We start from the raw sequence: 23,604 nt of genomic DNA on the forward strand, positions 1-23,604 counted from the left end.
CATGATTTTTTTTATATAAATGTTTATATATACCATTTACCATCTTATACCAGTCCATTAATTCTAAGATTGGTATGGCCTTCTGGAGAGTAAAACTAATGGTAAAATGGCCCTTCTTTACTTGATGTAGACTCCTATTTATTTCATGTGATTTCCATAGGTTCACACCTAACAATGCAATGCACTGTTTAGCTGCACCCTTTTTCAATAAAAAAGTACAAAATATTTTTCTGTTGAGATAAGCTAAGAAGAAGGTCTAAATATAGAAACATATGTTGCCTGAAGGCAGCCATGTTTTGAAAAGAACATCAGCGCTAACAGGCTGCTATTAAGCTATGCTATGATCTGTCCAACATTAGTTCCCCTAATAGACTTGAACATAGATGAGTTAAGAAATGTTATGGCACCATGTAACCTGCTTAGGGAGAAGTATTGTCCCCATGATCTTTTATTTGACAAGCTTCACAAAGACAGAAACAGCACATGAAATAGTGACTTGCATTCTACAGAAGAGACATTTTCTTTTGTAAAGGTGTTATCCACCATAAGATGATAATAGTACTTACCTGCCAGACAATAATAACATGCTTAGGAAGGATTCATGCTTGTCTTGGGACTAGATGTTGTCTGTGAGACCACCATAAGCTACTGCTTTCTTTTTGTGAAATGGCTAATTCCTGCTGGAGTTCCTTCCCTCCAACTACAACTCCCAGGATCCCTTGTTTGTAAGTGTGAGTTCACTTTTCTCCCTCCTGCACATCAGCCACTTCACCATCGAAGCACACCTGGGACAATTCCCTGCAGCCCTGTGGAGAATATCGGTATAAGTTATCGGCTACCGGCCCTAACCTCCACCGATTATCGGTATCGGCCCTATAAAACCGATATCGGTCGATCCCTAACTTTTTTTTTAATCAACTGGTGCCGGAAAGTTAAACAGATTTGTAAATTACTTCTATAAAAAAAATCTTAATCCTTCCAGTAGTTATCAGCTGCTGTTATGATCCACAGGAAATTCTTTTCTTTTTGAATGTCCTTTCTGTCTGACCACAGTGCTCTCTGCTGACACCTCTGTCCATTTTAGGAACTGTCCAGAGTAGGAGCAAATCTCCATAGCAAACTTATCCTGCTCTGGACAGTTCCTGACATGGACAGGGGTGTCAGCAGAGAGCACTGTGGTCAGGCGGAAAGGAAATTCAAAAAGTAAAAAACTTACTGTGGATCATAACAGCAGCTGATAAGTACTGGAAGGATTAAGATGTTTTAATAGAAGTAATTTACACATTTGTCTAACTTTCTGGCACCAGTTGATAAAAAAAAAAAGTTTTCCAGTGGAGTACCCCTTTAAACACTTCGATGTTGTGGACATATATAGATAGATACTTTAAAGGGGTTCTTCGGTGCTTAAACATCTTATCCCCTATCCAAAGGATAGGAGATAAGATGCCTGATCGCGGGAGTCCCGCCGCTGGGGACCCCTGGGATCATGCATCGGGACCTGTTAGTGTCCGCTGTGCAAAGGACCCATTTGGCTCCATTTTGTGACGTACCTCCCCTGGACGGAGCTGAACAGAATGTGAACTTAGTCTCATCTGTTAAGTTAATTTGTAATCTATCTAACACCTAGTGCTTTGTATGGACTTGCATAAGTGTTGCATTAGCCAGTCAAGGGATTCCACTATTGCATCACTATCATACCAAAAATACAGCAAATATCTCTTTAAGAATGCACTGTTTGCTTTATTTATTTGCTTTTTATTTTATATGAACAGATATTACATATTTATAAGGTGTTTTAGATACTTTTGAGTTATTCTTGATTGGAGGTGTGGCTTTCTGGAAAGTTGACATGGCTTCGGGTAGTCACCAGGTCCTCAAACCATGGTCAGGCCAGAATAGCAAAAAAAAGTGGCATTAGTATCTCGTGTATGGGGACTCTTAAGCTGAAGTCTGCTACATTAGGCTCTGGCTGCAGTGAACATAGCAAACAGGTGTACTTACCCGGCCTACTCTTCCACTGGTGCTGATTTCCCTATTACCTGGTCTCTGCCACCGTCCTCTTTTCAATTTCTGCTCACGTCCCGTGCGGACAGGAAAAGTCCGCTTAGCATAGACAACTTAGAAAATTCTATGCTTAGGGGACATTTACTGTCTGCACAGCCGAAGCAGAAGTAGTGGGGAAGAGGATGGCGGGTGTATCAGGAGACTGGGAAGTGGACAGCGATAGGGGAGCAGGTAAATACACCTGTTTATTAGCTGCAATCCAGATCGATATAAAAAAACTTCTAGGCTGGTCAACCTCTTTAAGCTACAGCTATTAGTGCACTTTTTTGTGCACTGTGAAGCTATCGGTGCAAGTGTGTGGTTTTCCAAGTTGCTGTGCAAAATATTTTATGTTGCAAACGTCACTTAATAAATGTTCCCAAAATGATAGGAAGCCCTCGGATAGTGCTAAAAAAGGTAAAAAGCTCTCACACCGCTGGTGACCGATGCGCATTTGTGCAAACACTTTTACAGAAATAGTTTTTGCACAAGGGTTAAATTCAGCGCGCCTACCAGTTCATCTGCTAACTAGGCCCCCTGCAAGGGCACAAGAAAAATTAGGAAGTCAGCGCAGACAACATAAAAATAGCCCAAAATTAAATGGATTTTGGCACTAGTCAATGCTTAAAGGGGTATTCCATGAAAAGAAAAAAAAAAATCTTATCACCTGGCTCCAGAAAGTTAAACAGATTTGTACTTCTATTAAAAAAATCTTAATCCTACCAGTACTTATCAGCTGCTGAAGTTGAGTTGTTCACTTCTGTCTGACAACCTTGCTATCTGCTGACACCTCTGTCTGTCTCAGGAACTGTCCAGAGCAGGAAAGGATTGCTAGGGGGATTTGCTGCTACTCTGGACAGTTCCTGAGACAGACAGAGGTGTCAGCAGAGAGCACCGTTTTCAGACAGAAAAGAACAAGTCAACTTCAGCAGCTGATAAGTACTGGTAGGATTAAGATTTTTTAATAGAAGTAATTTACAAATCTGTTTAACTTTCTGGAGCCAGTTGATATGAAAAAAAAAAAGTTTTTTTCCTGGATAACCCCTTTAACCTCTTAAGGACCAATGACGTTGTGGAACGTCATGGCACCCTGGGCTTTAAGGACCAATGACGTTCCACAACGTCATGGCCTTTTCCGGTCTCTGCCGCTCGCCGGGCAGAGATCGGAACTGGATGCCTGCTGAAATCCTTCAGCAGGCATCCAGGGCAAACGCCGAGGGGGGCCATGTAGGCCCCCCATGTCGGCGATCGCCGCAAATCGCAAGGGAAATCGCCCTTGCGATCTGCGGCGATACCGGGCTGAACGGGTCTCTGGGACCCGACCGCCCGGTAATTTCGCATGATCCCGGCTGTCACAGACAGCCAGGACCATGCTGGAGTATAGGAGCGAGATGGCAAACCTGCCACCTCCTCCGATCCCCTGCGATCCGTCGGTTAACTAACTGACCAATCGCAGGAGGGGGGGCGGTTACTTCCTCCCGTCCTGCCCGGCCCCTTGAAGTCCGGAGAGGACGGGAGGAAGACCGGAGGACGCGGCGGGGACGGGGGAGTGCTGGGGACCGGCCCCGGTACTTACCTCGTCCCTAAAGACCCGGATCCCGGCGATGAAGACGGTGGCGGCGGCGACAGGTGAGTTGATCTTCAGCCGCGGTCGGGCCCTTTACAGCAATGCACGTCGCCGTAAAGCGACATGCATTGCTGTAATGGGACCCTGTATACTACAACTCCCAGCATGCCCAGACAGCCCTTGGGGTCTGGGCATGCTGGGAGTTGTAGTTTTGCAACATCTGGAGGTCCACAGTTTGGAGACCACTGTGCCCTTCCAGATGTTGCAAAACTACACATCCTCAGCATGCCCTTACTGTCCAGGCATGCTGGGAGTTGGAGTTCTGTAACATCTGGCCCTTCAGATGTTGCAGAACTACAACTCCCAGCATGCCTGGACAGTTTTGGCATACTGGGAGTTGTAGTTTTGCAACATCTGGAAGGGCACAGATTGGGAACCACTGTATTAGTGGTCTGCAAACTGTAGTCCTCCAGATGTTGCAAAACTACAACTCCAAGCATGCTGGGAGTTGTAGTTCGGCAACATCTGGCTCTAAAGATGTTGCCGAACTACTACTCCTAGCATGCCTGAGAATGTTTGGGAGTTGTGGTTTTGCAACATCTGGAGGCACACTGGTTGGGAAACATTGTTTCCTAACTCAGTGTTTCCCAACCCGTGTGCCTCCAGCTGTTGCAAAACTAGAACTACCAGCATGCACTGATGGACTGTGCATGCTGGGAGTTGTGGATTTGCAACAGCTGGAGGTCCACCCCCCCCTGTGAATGTACAGGGTACATTCACATGGGCAGGGGGCTTACAGCGAGTATCAGGCTGCAAGTTTGCGATGCAGCAAATTTTGCGCGGCAGCTAAAACTCGCTGTAACCCCCCGCCCGTGTGACTGTACCCTAAAAACACTACACTACACTAACACAAAATAAAATAAAAAGTAAAAAAATACTACATATACACATACCCCTACACAGCCCCCCTCCCCTCCCCAATAAAAATGAAAGCGTCTGGTACGCCACTGTTTCCAAAATGGAGCCTCCAGCTGTTGCAAAACAACAACTCCCAGTATTGCCGGACAGCCGTTGACTGTCCAGGCATGCTGGGAGTTTTGCAACAGCTGGAGGCACCCTGTTTGGGAATCACTGGCGTAGAATACCCCTATGTCCACCCCTATGCAAATCCCTAATTCAGGCCTCAAATGCGCATGGCGCTCTCACTTTGGAGCCCTGTCGTATTTCAAGGCAACAGTTTAGGGTCACATATGGGGTATCGCCGTACTCGGGAGAAATTGCCTAACAAATTTTGGGGGGCTTTTTCTCCTTTCACCCCTTATGAAAAGGTGAAGTTGGGGTCTACACCAGCATGTTAGTGTAAAAGAAATTTTTTTTTACACTAACATGCTGGTGTTGCCCCATACTTTTCATTTTGACAAGAGGTAAAAGGGAAAAACGCCCCCCAGAATTTGTAATGCAATTTTTCCCGACTACGGAGATACCCCATATGTGGGCGCAAAGTGCTCTGGGGGCGCACAACAAGGCTCAGAAGGGAGAGTGCACCATGTACATTTGAGGTGATTTGCACAGGGGTGGCTGATTGTTACAGCAGTTTTGACAAACGCAAAAAAAAAACAACAACCCACATGTGACCCCATTTCGGAAACTACACCCCTCACGGAATGTAATGAGGGGTGCAGTGAGAATTTTATCCCCCACAGGTGTCTGACAGATCTTTGGAACAGTGGGCTGTGCAAATTAAAAATTTTGTACAGCCCACTGTTCCAAAGATCTGACAGACACCAGTGGGGGGTAAATGCTCACTGTACCCCTTGTTACGTTCCTCAAGGGGTCTAGTTTCCAAAATGGTATGCCATGTGGGGGTTATTTTGCTGTCCTGGCACCATAGGGGCTTCCTAAATGCGACATGCCCCCCGAGCAAAATTTGCTCTCAAAAAGCCAAATATGACTCCTTCTCTTCTGAGCATTGTAGTTCGCCCGTAGTGCGCTTCAGGTCAACTTATGGGGTACCTCCATACTCAGAAGAGATGGGGTTACAAATTTTGGGGGCTATTTTCTGCTATTAACCCTTGCAAAAATGTGAAATTTGGGGGGGGGAAACACACATTTTAGTGAAAATTTTTTATTTTTTTTTACGTATGCAAAAGTCGTGAAACCCCTGTGGGGTATTAAGGCTCACTTTATTCCTTGTTACGTTCCTCAAGGGGTCTAGTTTCCAAAATGGTATGCCATGTGGGTATTTTTTGCTGTCCTGGCACCATAGGGGCTTCCTAAATGCAACATGCCCCCCAAAAACCATTTCAGAAAAACGTACTCTCCAAAATCCCCTCGTCGCTCCTTCGCTTCTGAGCCCTCTACTGCGCCCGCCGAACACTTTACATAGACATATGAGGTATGTTCTTACTCGAGAGAAATTGGGCTACAAATATAAGTATACATTTTCTCCTTTTACCCCTTGTAAAAATAAAAAAATTGGGTCTACAAGAACATGCAAGTGTAAAAAATAAAGATTGTGAATTTTCTCCTTCACTTTGCTGCTATTCTTGTGAAACACCTAAAGGGTTAAAACGCTGACTGAATGTCATTTTGAATACTTTGGGGGGCGCAGTTTTTATAATGGGGTAATTTATGGGGTATTTCTAAGATGAAGACCCTTCAAATCCACTTCAAACCTGAACTGGTCCCTGAAAAATTGTGATTTTGGAAATTTTGTGAAAAATTGGAAAATTGCTGCTGAACTTTGAAGCCCTCTGGTGTCTTCCAAAAGTAAAAACTCGTCAATTTTATGATGCAAACATAAAGTGGACATATTGTATATGTGAATAAAAAAAAATTATTTGGAATATCCATTTTCCTTACAAGCAGAGAGCTTCAAAGTTAGAAAAATGCAAAATTGTCAATTTTTTCATCAAATTTTGGAATTTTTCGCCAAGAAATGATGCAAGTATCGACAAAATTTTACCAATAACATAAAGTAGAATATGTCACGAAAAAACATTCTCGAAATCAGAATGATAGGTAAAAGCGTCTTAGAGTTATTAATGCTTAAAGTGACAGTGGTCAGATGTTCAAAAAACGCTCTGGTCCTAAGGTGTAAAATGCCCTGGTCCTTAAGGGGTTAAAATAAAAAACACTGTGCAGGCAATTTTGCATGCGATTTGGTGCACCCCAGTGGACTTCAGCTGTAATTCAGACGTTAAAGTTAGAAATGCAGTGGTTTCCCAGTTATGCTCTTATAGGATTCATTTCCGTTTCTTATTGGTGGCCGGAAATGCTACCATGTGAACCTGCCATATAGTTTCATTCATCCTTAATTCAGATACGGATGACTTGGTGACAGAAGGTAGTAGGCAATAGTTTTTTGTGAAAAAATTATGGGACAGACATGCTGGTTTTTGTTATTATTATTTTTTCATATACAGTATCTGCTAACTAGGATTATCAGTACTTCTCAGTACTGGGATATTGGTTAATGGAAACCAATTCCAAACATGTGAGAAAGTATTTGAACACAGGCAGGGGGCGGCAACTAGTTTCGCGCACGTGGGTGCTTCCTCTGGCTCGTACGAGCCAGAGGAAGCACCCACGTGCGCGAAACTAGTTGCCGCCCCCTGCACGCCCCCTGCCTGTGTCCACCTTCAGCTCTCTGTGCACTTTTGTACCCAATGATTTTATGAACTACACGCTGCAATAAAGAATTGATTCATCCCAGCAAGACATTGGTGAGTGCCTTTCCATTTTGCTTCTACATACAGTCTATTTCTGCTATTTCTTATTGGATCACTGCACCACCATTTGGAGAATCACAGCATGCAATATCATCTGTACATTTTTAGATTGCCTAATTGACACCACCAATTGCGGTCTCTCAGACTAGCGGTGCCGGACACTCTCACTTTTTATTTGAATTTCATCTATCTTAGTTTAGATTATTTTACTGTCTTATGTTTCATTATGATCATCTACCGGGATATGTTCTATCTTATGCTCACTTCTGTTTCACATGCTTTACTGTTATCTGCTGTCAGTACATATGATTGGATGAATGTACCAGAATTTACCTATCCGCTTATTATCTGTCTGTCAAATTGTCCGGGGAATGTCCCGGCTAAAGTTTTATTTTTGTAAAATGGTTAAAACAATAAAAAAAAAAAAAAAAAAAAGATTATATATATATATATATATATATATATATATGTGTATATATATATATATATATATATATATATATATATAATAAAGTATACCATATCCATAGGGTCTTTAAAACAAGGCCTAGGATCTCCCCTCTGCATGGAGCACAGGGTTAGCATACAGTCGATGCTTTCTCTATCGGAGCGCCGAGATACAGAGTACAATGCTTGTGTATCTCCGGTGCTCCCATAGGGAATGTATTAAGCCCGCATTGAACAAGAGCGCCATACAGCGGGTAAATTCAGGGACACTGGGCCAAGGAGGTGATAAGGGGGACACTGCTGAAAAATTTACAGAATTACAGTAAAGGGTAACTCAAGTATATAGAGAACACAATAAATGAATGAATGAAGCTTATAGGTCAGCCCAGCCATACCGCCCCCCCCCCCCCCCACACACACACACACTGTGGAATAACCTCTTCAAGGTCACATAGACAGCAATGCATTTTCTTGCGAACTCCACAGAAAGAGTAGACATGACTATTCTTTCTACAGACTCCTGAATCTGAATTTCCCCGCCAGAAAAGTGAAGAGTGAAACGTCATCAATGGGGTTGTGGCGCAATCTCCGTGCAGAATATTTATGGTCTAAGATTTATTCCACTTCTTCAGTTTGTGACGGTTTCTGGTCTATGTTATGCATTGGCTGCATGTACTATATATTAAAGTGAACCTAAACTATCTACTAACTTGTGACATTATAATGACATGTCAGATGTAATCAGTTGGGATCCGGATGCTGAGACCCCCACTGATCTCTAGAATGAAGGGGAGAAGTGCTTGGCTGATCGTTTCTGCTCTGGCAGTAGCATTTTGGGGGAAAAGGAAATGCATATAAAAGCCCCACGTAAATGTTTTGTTTATTTTAGATTTATTTTTCCATCCATTCCAGATTTCTGTCTTGATATGCACCTTAATTCTCACGTACATGCAGAGGAACATATTTATTATGTTCTTTAGACACGTTGGGGGTGATTTATCAAAACCTGTACAGAGGAAAAGTTGCCCAGTTGCCCATAGCAGCCATCGGCTGTCCAGGCATGCTGGGAGTTGTGGTTTTGAAACATCTGGAGGTCCGCAGGTTGAAGACCACTGCGGCCTTTGTCATCATTCAGACCCCCCCTTTAGTTTTCTACTCACCTCCTCTCAGGGGGAAGGAAGGGTGAGCTGGTCCGGGCCATCTATGCTGCAGGGACCGTCCGGTGGTGAGGGTTAGTCGTTCCGGGCTGTCCATCTTCACCGGGAGGCCCTCTTCTCCGCTCCGGGCCGGCCCCGGACTAGTGACGTTGCCTTGACGACGACGCACAGGGACGTTCATGCCCAGGGACATCACGGACGTCTGCTGCGCACGGACGCCCCTGTGCGTCATCATTAAGGCAACGTCACTAGTCTGGGGCCGGCCTGGAGCGGAGAAGAGGGCCTCCCGGTGAAGATGGACAGCCCGGAACGACTAACCCTCACCACCGGACGGTCCCTGCAGCATAGATGGCCCGGACCAGCTCACCCTTCCTTCCCCCTGAGAGGAGGTGAGTAGAAAACTAAAGGGGGGGTCTGAATGATGACAAAGGCCGCAGTGGTCTTCAACCTGCGGACCTCCAGATGTTTCAAAACCACAACTCCCAGCATGCCTGGACAGCCGATGGCTGTCCGGGCATGCTGGGAGTTGTAGTTTTGCAACATCTGGAGGTCCACAGGTTGAAGACCACTGATGAAGGGATTGACAGGTGGTGGTGATGAAGGGGGATGATGACGAGGGTGATGATGACAGAGTGATGATGACGGGGGTCTGGATGATGACGGGGGGGATGATGTATTTCCCACCCTAGGCTTATAGTCGAATCAATAACTTTTGCTTGGTCTTTGGGGTGAAATTAGGGGCCTCGGCTTATATTCGGGTCGGCTTATACTCGAGTATATAAAGTAGTGGTTTTTGTTCTCATCTTAACACTTTCATTTAGAGTCCAAGTGGAGTGTATCTGTGATTAGAAAAGTGGATCATTTCGTTGCTGTGTCTGACGGATGAAGGCAGGAGATAGGAACGCATGTGATTTGAACAGACAGGGTTTCAGCTCCTTTGCCTTTATAGATGAATATGTACAGTCAGGCAGACTTCTTTTTATATGGCTACATGAGCATTGTGTTTATAGGTAACCCACGATCAGGTGAGAAAAATGCTGGGCACTCTCCTATTTATATGGTCATAGTACCCATCTTCCTGAACTGCAGCCTAAGTTGTAATAATTTTCGGACCGATTGAAGAGAACTGTCTTAATAATGCAGTCCATTCCGCGTGTTATAGGGCAGTAAGCACCCCCCCTCAGTGCAAGTCTATGGGAGGGGGTGTGATGTCTGTCACGCCCCCCTCCCATAGACTTGCATTTAGGGGACATGGCTGTGACTTCACGAGCCTCCGGTGCTGCACCAGACGCTCTAAACAAACGCCTGGTGCTGCAGGGAGATTGCTGGAGGTCCCCAGCGGCGGGACCCCCGCGATCTCCCTGCTGCACCCGGCATTCGTTTAGATCAGACATCCTATCCCCTATTCAAAAGATAGGGGATACATTGTCTTGGGGTGGAGTACCCCTTTAAGAATATTCATAATCCTTCCCCTGTGAAATCTCTTTCGCATGAAAAGATACTTCACTTTCTTCCACTTTTTGGCACATTCTGCTGTGCACTTGTGCCGCTTCTGGGTAAGCATAAAATCTCTCCTATAAATCTAAGCTAATTGCTCAAAAGCCCTAAGAAAAAAAACTTCTTAAAAACGATTTCACGTATACGTTGACCCTTTAGGGGGCTGACACTCTGACTACTATACAGTGTGCCTCAGCAGGCCTTATAAGCAGAGCAGCAATAAAACTGATTAAAGGGGTACTCCGGTGGAAAACTAGCTAATCCTTCCAGTACTTATTAGCTGCTGAATACTACAGAAGAAATTCTTTTCTTTTTGGAACTCAGAGCTGGCATCTCTGTTCATTTTAAGAGCTGTCCAGAGTAGGAGAAAATCCCCATAGCAAACATATGCTGCTCTGGACAGTTCCTAAAATGGACAGAGATGTCAGCAGAGAGCACTGTGCTTGTGATGTCAGCAGAGAGCTCTGTGTTCAAATAAGAAAATAATTTACTCTGTAGTATTCAGCAGTTAATAAGTACTGGAAGGATTAAGATTTTTTAATAGAAGTAATTTTCAAATCTGTTTCACTTTCTGGCACCAGTTGATTAAAAAAAAAAAGTTTTCTACCAGAGTACCCCTTTAATGCTGTGCAATGGCATATGTGCAATTAAAAGATTGCATGTAATAGTAATGTAATAATATTTTTTTTTGCCTATGCTGTCAGTTTTGTGGTCAAATGATCCTGCATTGATCCCACATAAAACAGGCCTTCATATGGCCCTGTAGCTAAAAAAAAAAAAGTGTTATGGCTGTTATAAGGGGAAGAACAAAACATAATGCAAAAATGAAAAATCGCTGTGTCTTCAAGGGGTTTAGTACAAAATGGTGCCTGAAAAATAGATATATTATAAAGCTCAAAAATCTAAATGCTTTGATGTCAGAATAGGGAGAGGCATTCATGTGGTCATAAGAAATAATAATCAGAGATTATCCCTGTAGGAAATAGTTGTTTGATCACTCCTTTATCTGTCCCAAATGGCACATGGGTGGAGCTATGTTTGTGCTGGACAGTATTCACGTTTGCCATGACTTAATATTGCTTGTGAAATTTAGCGATACTAATGGAGTATCAATTATAAATGACTTAATAACCCCTTTAATACTAGGCATTGAAAACATTTGAGGTCTGCTTTTTCTCGAAAAAGCAAAGGGAAATTTTTGGGATCTCGATCCCTTTAGGCTAGGTTTCCATACAGCTTTTTTTCTGGCATTTTTTTGGGGAAAACTGTCACTGCAGTTTTTTGGCCAAAGCCAGAAATGTATTCAAAAGGAATAGGTGTCACGATGCCGGCTGGCAGGTAGTGGATCCTCTGTGCCAGAGAGGGATTGGCGTGGACCGTGCTAGTGGATCGGTTCTAAGTCACTACTGGTTTTCACCAGAGCCCGCCGCAAAGCGGGATGGACTTGCTGCGGCGGTAGTGACCAGGTCGTATCCACTAGCAACGGCTCAACCTCTCTGACTGCTGAAGATAGGCGCGGTACAAGGGAGTAGACAGAAGCAAGGTCGGACGTAGCAGAAGGTCGGGGCAGGCAGCAAGGATCGTAGTCAGGGGCAACGGCAGGAGGTCTGGAACACAGGCTAGGAACACACAAGGAAACGCTTTCACTGGCACGATGGCAACAAGATCCGGCAAGGGAGTGCAGGGGAAGTGAGGTGATATAGGGAAGTGCACAGGTGAACACACTAATTGGAATCACTGCGCCAATCAGCGGCGCAGTGGCCCTTTAAATCGCAAAGACCCGGCGCGCGCGCGCCCTAGGGAGCGGGGCCGCGCGCGCCGGGACAGGAGCGAGGGAGAGCGAGTCAGGTACGGGAGCCGGGGTGCGCATCGCGAGCGGGCGCTACCCGCATCGCGAATCGCATCCCGGCTGGAAGCGGAATCGCAGCGCCCCGGGTCAGTGGATCTGACCGGAGCGCTGCAGTGGGGAGAGTGTAGCGAGCGCTCCGGGGAGGGGCGGGGACCCGGAGCGCTCGGCGTAACAGTACCCCCCCCTTGGGTCTCCCCCTCTTCTTAGAGCCTGAGAACCTGAGGAGCAGACTTTTGTCTAGGATGTTGTCCTCAGGTTCCCAGGATCTCTCTTCTGGACCACAACCCTCCCAATCCACTAAAAAAAAGGTTTTCCCTCTGACCTTTTTAGATGCTAGAATCTCTTTGACGGAGAAGATGTCCGAGGAGCCGGAAACAGGAGTGGGAGGAACAGATTTGGGAGAGAAACGGTTGATGATGAGTGGTTTAAGAAGAGAAACGTGAAAGGCATTAGGGATACGAAGAGAAGGAGGAAGAAGAAGTTTGTAAGAGACAGGATTAATCTGACACAAAATTTTGAAAGGACCAAGATAGCGTGGTCCCAACTTGTAGCTAGGGACACGGAAGCGGACATATTTAGCGGAGAGCCATACCTTGTCTCCAGGGGAAAAAATGGGAGGAGCTCTTCTTTTCTTATCCGCGAACTTCTTCATGCGTGATGAAGCCTGTAAGAGAGAATTTTGGGTCTCTCTCCATATGATGGAAAGGTCACGAGAAATTTCATCCACAGCGGGCAGACCAGAGGGCAACGGGGTAGGGAGGGGGGGAAGAGGGTGACAGCCGTACACCACGAAAAATGGGGATTTGGAGGAAGATTCAGAGACTCTGAAGTTATACGAGAATTCGGCCCATGGAAGGAGATCTGCCCAGTCATCCTGGCGGGAGGAAACAAAATGTCGTAAATAATCACCCAAGACCTGGTTAATTCTTTCTACTTGTCCATTGGATTGGGGATGATATGCAGAAGAAAAATTTAATTTAATCTTGAGTTGTTTACAGAGAGCCCTCCAGAATTTAGACACGAATTGGACGCCTCTATCCGAGACGATCTGCGTAGGCAACCCGTGAAGACGAAAAATGTGTACAAAAAATTGTTTAGCCAACTGAGGCGCTGAAGGAAGACCAGGAAGAGGGATGAAATGTGCCATTTTGGAGAATCGATCAACGACCACCCAAATAACAGTGTTGCCACGGGAAGGGGGTAAATCAGTAATAAAATCCATACCAATCAGAGACCAAGGCTGTTCGGGGACAGGCAGGGGATGAAGAAAACCAGCGGGCTTCTGGCGAGGAGTCTTATCCCGGGCACAGATAGTGCAGGCTCGCACAAAGTCCACAACATCCGTCTCCAGAGTCGGCCACCAATAGAAGCGGGAGATGAGTTGCACAGATTTCTTGATGCCCACATGACCTGCGAGATGGGAGGAGTGACCCCATTTGAGGATTCCGAGGCGTTGGCGTGGAGAAACAAAGGTCTTTCCTGGAGGAGTTTGCCTGATGGAGGCTGGAGAAGTGGAAATCAGGCAGTCAGGAGGAATGATGTGTTGCGGAGAGAGTTCAACTTCCGAGGCATCCGAGGAACGAGAGAGAGCATCGGCCCTAATGTTCTTATCGGCAGGCCGAAAGTGAATTTCAAAATTAAATCGGGCAAAGAACAGAGACCACCGGGCCTGGCGAGGATTCAGCCGTTGGGCAGACTGGAGGTAGGAGAGGTTCTTGTGATCGGTGTAAATAATAACTGGAAATTTTGATCCCTCCAGCAGATGCCTCCATTCCTCAAGTGCTAATTTGATGGCTAGAAGCTCTCGATCCCCGATGGAGTAGTTCCTCTCCGCCGGAGAGAAGGTCCTAGAAAAAAACCCACAAGTGACAGCATGCCCGGAAGAATTTTTTTGTAGAAGAACAGCTCCAGCTCCCACTGAGGAGGCATCAACCTCCAATAGGAAGGGTTTGGAAGGGTCAGGTCTGGAGAGCACGGGAGCCGAAGAAAAGGCAGACTTGAGTCGTTTAAAGGCGTCTTCCGCTTGAGGAGGCCAAGACTTGGGATCGGCATTTTTTTTGGTTAAAGCCACGATAGGAGCCACAACGGTAGAAAAATGTGGAATAAATTGCCTGTAATAATTGGCGAACCCCAAAAAGCGTTGGATAGCACGGAGTCCGGAGGGGCGTGGCCAATCTAAGACGGCAGAGAGTTTGTCTGGATCCATTTGTAGTCCCTGGCCAGAGACCAAGTATCCTAGAAAAGGAAGAGATTGGCATTCAAACAGACATTTCTCAATTTTGGCATAGAGTTGATTGTCACGAAGTCTCTGAAGAACCATACGGACATGCTGGCGGTGTTCTTCTAGATTGGCAGAAAAAATTAGGATATCGTCCAGATATACAAGAACACAGGAGTATAAAAGATCACGAAAAATTTCATTAACAAAGTCTTGGAAGACGGCAGGGGCGTTGCACAGGCCAAAGGGCATGACCAGATACTCAAAGTGTCCATCTCTGGTGTTAAATGCCGTTTTCCACTCATCCCCCTCTCTGATGCGGATGAGATTATAAGCACCTCTTAAGTCCAGTTTAGTAAAGATGTGGGCACCTTGGAGGCGATCAAAGAGTTCAGAGATGAGGGGTAGGGGGTAGCGGTTCTTAACCGTGATTTTATTAAGACCGCGGTAGTCAATGCAAGGACGTAGGGAGCCATCTTTTTTGGACACAAAGAAAAATCCGGCTCCGGCAGGAGAGGAGGATTTACGGATAAAGCCCTTTTTTAAATTTTCCTGGACGTATTCAGACATGGCAAGAGTCTCTGGGGCGGACAGAGGATAAATTCTGCCCCGGGGTGGAGTAGTGCCCGGGAGGAGGTCGATAGGACAATCATAAGGCCTGTGAGGAGGTAGAGTCTCAGCTTGTTTTTTGCAGAAAACATCCGCAAAGTCCATATAGGCCTTAGGGAGACCGGTTACTGGAGGAACCACAGAGTCACGGCAAGGGTTACTGGGAACCGGTTTTAGACAGTCCTTGGAACAAGAGGGCCCCCAACTCTTAATCTCCCCAGTGGACCAATCCAGGGTTGGGGAATGAAGTTGAAGCCAGGGAAGTCCAAGGAGAATTTCAGAAGTGCAATTGGGGAGGACCAAAAGTTCAATCCTCTCGTGATGAGATCCGATGCACATTAGAAGGGGCTCCGTGCGGAAACGTATGGTACAGTCCAATCTTTCATTGTTTACACAATTGATGTAAAGGGGTCTGGCGAGACTGGTCACTGGGATGTTGAACCTGTTGACGAGAGAGGCCAAAATAAAATTTCCTGCAGATCCAGAGTCCAAGAAGGCCATAGTAGAGAAGGAGAAGGCAGAGGCAGACATCCGCACAGGCACAGTAAGACGTGGAGAAGCAGAGTAGACATCAAGGACTGTCTCACCTTTGTGCGGAGTCAGCGTACGTTTTTCCAGGCGGGGAGGACGGATAGGACAATCCCTCAGGAAGTGTTCGGTACTAGCACAGTACAGGCAGAGATTCTCCATGCGGCGTCGTGTCCTCTCTTGAGGTGTCAGGCGAGACCGGTCGACCTGCATAGCCTCCACGGCGGGAGGCACAGGAACGGATTGCAGGGGACCAGAGGAGAGAGGAGCCGAGGAGAAGAAACGCCTCGTGCGAACAAAGTCCATATCTTGGCGGAGCTCCTGACGCCTTTCGGAAAAACGCATGTCAATGCGAGTGGCTAGGTGAATGAGTTCATGTAGATTAGCAGGGATTTCTCGTGCGGCCAGAACATCTTTAATGTTGCTGGATAGGCCTTTTTTAAAGGTCGCGCAGAGGGCCTCATTATTCCAGGATAATTCTGAAGCAAGAGTACGGAATTGTACGGCATACTCGCCAACGGAAGAATTACCCTGGACCAGGTTCAACAGGGCAGTCTCAGCAGAAGAAGCTCGGGCAGGTTCCTCAAAGACACTCCGGATTTCCGAGAAGAAGGAGTGTACAGAGGCAGTGACGGGGTCATTGCGGTCCCAGAGCGGTGTGGCCCAAGACAGGGCTTTTCCAGACAGAAGGCTGACTACGAAAGCCACCTTAGACCTTTCAGTGGGAAACTGGTCCGACATCATCTCCAGGTGCAGGGAACATTGGGAAAGAAAGCCATCAAATTTATCCGGCAAGGATAGGCGTAGACCAGAGGCGGCCACTCGCTGCGGAGGAGGTGCAGGAGCTGGCGGAGGAGATGATTGCTGAAGCTGTGGTAGTAACTGCTGTAGCATAACGGTCAGTTGAGACAGCTGTTGGCCTTGTTGCGCTATCTGTTGTGACTGCTGGGCGACCACCGTGGTGAGGTCAGCGACAACTGGCAGAGGAACTTCAGCGGGATCCATGGCCGGATCTACTGTCACGATGCCGGCTGGCAGGTAGTGGATCCTCTGTGCCAGAGAGGGATTGGCGTGGACCGTGCTAGTGGATCGGTTCTAAGTCACTACTGGTTTTCACCAGAGCCCGCCGCAAAGCGGGATGGACTTGCTGCGGCGGTAGTGACCAGGTCGTATCCACTAGCAACGGCTCAACCTCTCTGACTGCTGAAGATAGGCGCGGTACAAGGGAGTAGACAGAAGCAAGGTCGGACGTAGCAGAAGGTCGGGGCAGGCAGCAAGGATCGTAGTCAGGGGCAACGGCAGGAGGTCTGGAACACAGGCTAGGAACACACAAGGAAACGCTTTCACTGGCACGATGGCAACAAGATCCGGCAAGGGAGTGCAGGGGAAGTGAGGTGATATAGGGAAGTGCACAGGTGAACACACTAATTGGAATCACTGCGCCAATCAGCGGCGCAGTGGCCCTTTAAATCGCAAAGACCCGGCGCGCGCGCGCCCTAGGGAGCGGGGCCGCGCGCGCCGGGACAGGAGCGAGGGAGAGCGAGTCAGGTACGGGAGCCGGGGTGCGCATCGCGAGCGGGCGCTACCCGCATCGCGAATCGCATCCCGGCTGGAAGCGGAATCGCAGCGCCCCGGGTCAGTGGATCTGACCGGAGCGCTGCAGTGGGGAGAGTGTAGCGAGCGCTCCGGGGAGGGGCGGGGACCCGGAGCGCTCGGCGTAACAATAGGAAATATATAGGGAGGACTTATACTTCTCCTTCATACTGGATCCATTTTTGACTTTCTGGTTCAAAAACTGCAGTGGCAATTTTCCCAAAATACGCAAAAAAAAAAAAAAAACCTGTGTGGAAACCTAGCCTTAAAGGGGTACTCCGGTGAAAAACAATTTTTTTTTAAATCAACTGGTGCCAGAAAGTGAAACACATTTGTAAATTACTTCTATTAAAAAATCTTAATCCTTCCTGTACTTATTAGCTGCTGAATACTACAGTGGAAATTCTTTTCCGTTTGAAACACAGAGCTGTCTGCTGAATCATGACCACAGTGCTCTTTGCTGACATCTCTGTCCATTTTAGGAACTGTTCAGAGTAGGAGCAAATCCCCATAGAAAACCTATCCTGCTCTGGACAGTTCCTAAAAGGGACAGAGGTGTCAGCAGAGAGCACTGTGGTCAGACAGAAAGGAAATTAATATCTATTAAAATAATTTTCCTGTTTACATTGTTGGTGTGGATGCAGCACGCTCACACCTTTTCACACTCTTCCACTGCTGCTCATATTGGGTTGTTCTCTATACAGAATTTAGCAAACACGTAATGTCCCAGACAGAATAGAAGATGGCACTCACCACGATTGCAGTAAGTGTGCTTTCACTCGTGCGTATTTTTGCTGCAGATCTTCTGCAGATTTTTCTTACCCATTGACTTTAATGGGTATCAAAATCTGTGACAGCAAATCTGCAGCAGAAAATACGCACGTGTGAATTGACCCTAAAAGTTTTCTTTTATCAAACCATATGCGGTCCAGGATACAGATGGCCAACGGGCTGTTTCACACCACGCGGGGTGCGTAGTCGAGACCTCTGAAGTCGCGACTAAGCACCCTGCGTGTTAAGTGACATCTTCTATTCTGTTTGGGACATATTTTCTGCCTTGTATTATGCTGCAGAACCTGCATGCGTGAAAAAGGGTTTTATCCATGGAGATTTCAAAATCTGCAGCATATGTGTATACCCCTTAAGAAACATCTGCTACTATTCAGTACTCATTCACTAGCTTTGTACAACAGATTTGTTGCATACTTTGTGTAAAGAAAACATGGCAAAAGTACACAACAAGAAAACAAGAGTTTGGGGGGCTCGCGCTGTGCTAATATGTACCAAGGTTTCTGTGTTACATGTAACCCTATGTGCTAGAAAGGTAATAAAGAATATAGTGGTATACAGACCTCTAGGAATATACAGTGGTCCCTCAACATACGATGGTAATCCGTTCCAAATGAACCATCGTTTGTTCAAACCATCGTATGTTGAGGGATATGTGCAATGTAAAGTATAGGAAGTTGTACTCGCCTGTCCCCGCCGCTCCGTACCGTCACCGCTGCCCTGGATGTTGCGCTCCATCGCTGTCGCCGCGTCCCCGTGATGTCCCTGCCACTCCGGAACATCTCTGCTGCCCGGGATCGTCTCTCTCACGTCGACGCCATCATGTCCCTACGCACACCACTCCTATTGGATGACGGGACGGCGCGCGCGGCGACGTCATGGCGACGATGGAGAGCGCCGACGATGTAGGGGATCCCGCGAGGACGCCGGAGCCATGAGAGGCCATTGCATGTTGAACTTATCGTATGTCGGGGCCATCGTAGGTCGGGGGGTCACTGTATTAAAATTGTATTAGATAAATATTAGAATTGACATGTGAGGCCAGCGCTGTCCCCATCAGGGAACTGCTAGCAAGTCACCCGCATGCGCTGCCCTCCTCGTCCTGTTTGTTGCGGCTGCCGGTGCTGATACTCTATACCAGTGGCTGTCTGGGCATGCTGGGAGTTGTAGTTTTGCAACATCTGGAGGTCCGCAGGTTGGAGACCACTGCTCTATACTGTGCGGTATCCCTATGCCCGGGCTGCAAAAAATAAACAAAAAAAAACTTTAACTCACCTCCCGTTGGTTTCCTGGGGCCTCACTTGTTTCCTGGGGACGGGAATGTCGGACAGCCATCAGCCTATCACCAGCCGCAGCGATGTTCCGCCTCGGCCGATGATAGGCTGAGCCCACTGTCATGTAAGAAGCCGGCTTCTTACATGACAGTGGGCTCAGCCTATCACTGGCCGAGGCGGAACATCACTGCGGCTGGTGATAGGCTGACAGCTCTCCAACGTTTCCGTCCCCAGCGTAAGGCCGACGTTGGTGCGTTAAAGTTTATTTTGTTTACCTTATGCAGCCCGGGCATAGGGATACCGCACAGTATAGATTGCCAGCGCCGGCAGCCTCAACAAACAGGACGAGGAGGGCAGCGCATGCCAGTGACATATGTGAATAGTACTCCGATGGGGATGTGGGCTGATAATTAATATGGGGGGGGCTAGGAAATGCCGGTATATACCGTGGAGCCGCCAAAAGTTTAATAAATACCGTGATACACACATTTGGTCATACCGCCCAGCCCTACACTGAAGTTTTAGCAAAATAGTAGCAAATAAAGTATCAAATATATGCCGGTGCTTATGCACCACTCACCGCTCCGCTGTGTGCAGGAAACCTGGGATGGAAGCCCCTATTTCGCTGGGCTCTGTATCGCAGACTGGCTCGGCTTGGTGGCCGGCTCAGTGTGGATGTCTGCATAGTAAGTCCGAAGATTTCCCAATTTTGATGGCAACAAGGATGTGGTGTGTGGCTGGTGAGTGGATGCAGGTGCAGATTAGCAATGCTGAAGGCATCGTCCTCGTGTTGGAGAGCGCACGTATGCACAGTGGTCCCAAAAGCAAGGGATTCCAGCTGTTGCAAATGGTAGGATGATGTTAGGCTTCCAATGGTGATCTGAATGCTGACAATGGTGATCTTCATGTGACACCACTGAAGAAATGACTCTCCACTTAGGGGTGTACTCACTTTTGTTGCCAAGGTTTAGACATTAATGGCTGTGTGTTAAAGGAGAACTCCAGAATAGGAAAATTATCGTCCATACTGCCGGCAGTAAAAAAATAAACAGGTACATACCTTCCTTCACTCCCCTGGTGCCTCCGGTAACCGGCTCCTGTATCCGCCATGATACTGTTCCTGGTTGCCGGTGGTCGGCGAGGGCTGAAAACTTCACACTGCCGCTCAGCCTATCGCTGGACGAGTCGGGACTTCGCTGTGGCCGGTGATTGGCTGAGTGCAGTATGACTCGCTGACCGCCCCGGCAACCAGGAAGAGGATCGCGGCGGAGGCCGGAGCGGGTTACCAGAGGCACCGGGGTAGTGAAGGAAGGTATGTACCTGTTTAATTTTTTACTGCCAGCAGTATGGACGATAATTTTCCTATTCTGGAGTTCTCCTTTAAGTTACTCTGAGGGGACACAACATAAAACACTGTTATGCAGGCTGTACACTCACTACTTTACATTGTAGCAGAGTGTCATTTCTTTAGTGTTGTCACATGAAAAGCTATAATAAAAAATGTATTAAAATGTGAGGTGTGTATTCACTTATGTGAGCTACTGTATGTCGGCATCTTAGTCAACGTATACGTGCCTTGGATGGCTCAGTAGTCATGTGCAGGTGGGCTAGCTTACTGATATGTATTGTTTTATTCTATGAATGTAATGTAGTATATATGATCATTTGTAAGCACAATTACCAAGCATGTATGTGTCCAAATCCTTATTTGTTATAGGAGTAATATTGTAATGATGTTTAATTTTTCCATACAAGCACATTTGCTAATAATCTTCTGAGCAATAGAAACAGTTTCAAAAAGAATGTTTAGGCTAGGTTTCCACTTGTGTGGTTTTTTTTTTTGTGGCCAAATCGCCAATAAAACCGCCCATTCTGCCAGATGTTAGCTGCAAGTCAATAGAGAGCTGCAAAATGTCATATCCACTTGCGTTTTTTTTTTATCCCTTTGGTGTTTTTCTGCTATTTTGCGCTCCTTGGCAGTTTTTCAAAAACGACCTCTTGTTGAGACTTTGGCGTTTTTTGGGGGAAAATCTTGGTGTTTTTCTCCCATAGAAGTCTATGGGAGTGAAAAAATGCCAAGAAAAACGCCTTGTGGGTTTTAACTTTGGCATTTTTGCAGGTGTTTTTTCTTCTTTTTTGGACTTTAGCAATCAAAAAAATTGATGGAAATACTTTTCCATAATGGGTACCATTAAAAAACAATAATAAAAAAAAAATACAGTAGTAATGGAAAAAATTGTATTTAACGAAATTTACCACTTTTATAACAACATTTTTATTGATTTTGATAATGTATAGATGCGGCCGGTCGCTCTTCCATGGTCCCCTGCACTGCTGTATATATACACCTATCCATATTTCCCGCAGAGAGCTGTGATTGGCTGTATGGTTCTTGCCAATCACAACTCTCTGTGGAAAATATGAATAGGTGTATATATACTAAAGTGCAGGGTACCATAGAAGAACAGCATGCCGCATCTATGCATTATACAGGAGGATCGCAGCGGGTGTCAGGAGTTACACTCGCTGCGATCTGTCTATTAACGCAGGTACTACAGCTCCCAGCATGGAGCAGAGTGTGCTGCATGTTGGGAGCAGTAGTACCTGCAGTAAGGGACAGAGGCGGGAGAACAGCTGATGCTGAGCAGTAGATAAATGTCCTTTATCTACTGCCCAGCAAGAACTTACAGTGAGCCTGTAATGTGTATACAGTATACACATTGCTGGCTCACTTAACCACTTGCTGAGCTGTGCGCTATGTGCCAGCCCAGCAAGGAAAAAGTTAACTTACACTGCTGGACAGTGTAGGTTAACCCTTTGGGCGGTATACACTATATCCAGCTGTCTATAGATAGCTGTATATATAGTGTATACAGAAGACGAAGTCCGCTAACCTCCCTCCAGTCCCGGCTTGGTCAGTGTAGCTCTGCCCCTAGTGGTGACATCATTAGGGGGCAGGGCTTCAGACGGGAACTAGGTTGGTAAAGGTGTGAGGCTCTGTTCACATTGTCCGTTTTGTATAATGTGAACAGACCCATCTGGCTGTGTCTTCCCAGACAGGGAGACTCCAGCTGTTGCTAAACTACAACTCCCAGCATGTTCAGACTGCCAAAGGCTGTTTGGACATGCTGGGAGTTGTAGTTTTGCAACAATTGGAGGCTCCCTGTTTTGGAAGACATTGCAATATGGGCACTCTCCCCAGCAGAGAGCACCAAAAATGTACTAACCAATTTTTTGTGTGTGTGTGTTTTTTGTTTTCTTCTTGTTTCAGATCCGTGTATGCAGAGGATCATGGCAGATTCGGAGGACTACTGCGGATTAACTGGATTTTTTTTCTTTTAATAAAATGGCTAACGTGGGCTGTGGGGAGTGTCTTTTTTTAAATAATTTTTTTTACAATGTGACGTGTTTTTTTATTTTTATTTAATTTTCAGGCTTAGTAGTGGAAGCCGTCTTATTGACGGAATCCATTACTAAGCCGGGGCTTAGCGTTAGCCTCAAAAACAGCTAGCGCTAACCCCCAATTATTTCCTCGGTACCCACCACCACAGGGGTGATGGGAAGAGCCTGGGCCTAGGCAGTAACAGGCTCGAGTTTTTTAGGCTGGGGAGGGCCAGTAACAATGATCCTTGTCCACCCTGGTAACGTCAGGCTGTTGCTGCTTGATTGGTATCTGGCTGAGAATAAAAATACAGGGAACCCTATGCGTTTTTTTTTTAATTAAAAAAACGCATAGGGTTCTCCGTATTTGTTTTCTCAGCCAGATACCAAGCAGCAACAGCCTGACGTTACCAGGGTGGACAAGGATCATTGTTACTGGCCCTCTCCAGCCTAAATAACGCCATCCTGTTACCCCCTAGGCTCAGGAGCGCCATTTATGATGCTCCGGGCCTGCCGGTACCGGTACTGCTAGCTGTTTTTGGGGCTAACGCTAAGCCCCAGCTTAGTGATGGATTCCGTCTATTAGACAGCTTCCACTACTAAGCCTGAAAATTCAGTTTGAAAAAACATGACACATTGGAAAAAAAAATTATTTTAAAAAACACTCCCCCACAGCCCTCCTTAACCATTTTATTAAAAGGAAAAAAAATCCAGTTCACCCGCAGTAGTCCTCTGAATCCGCCGTAATCCTCTGCATACACGGATCTGAAACGAGAAGAAACAAGAAACACTAAAAATTAGTTAGGACATTTTTGTCGCGCTCCGCTGGGGAGAGTGCCCATAATGCAATGTCTTCCCAAACAGAGAGCCTACAACTGTAAAACTACAACTCCCAGCATGCGCAGACAGACTTTGGCTGTC

The 23,604-nt window shown here is 46.5% G+C and overlaps 1 protein-coding gene across 1 annotated transcript in view; it reads left to right on the forward strand.

The window, feature by feature from the left end:
* Positions 1-23,604, forward strand: part of KSR1 (kinase suppressor of ras 1) — a 206,138-nt gene that overhangs the window by 34,442 nt on the left and 148,092 nt on the right. The gene's annotated exons all lie outside the window — the stretch shown is intronic.

The sequence above is a fragment of the Hyla sarda genome, chromosome 2 (genome assembly GCF_029499605.1).
Source record: "Hyla sarda isolate aHylSar1 chromosome 2, aHylSar1.hap1, whole genome shotgun sequence".
NCBI lineage: Eukaryota > Metazoa > Chordata > Amphibia > Anura > Hylidae > Hyla > Hyla sarda.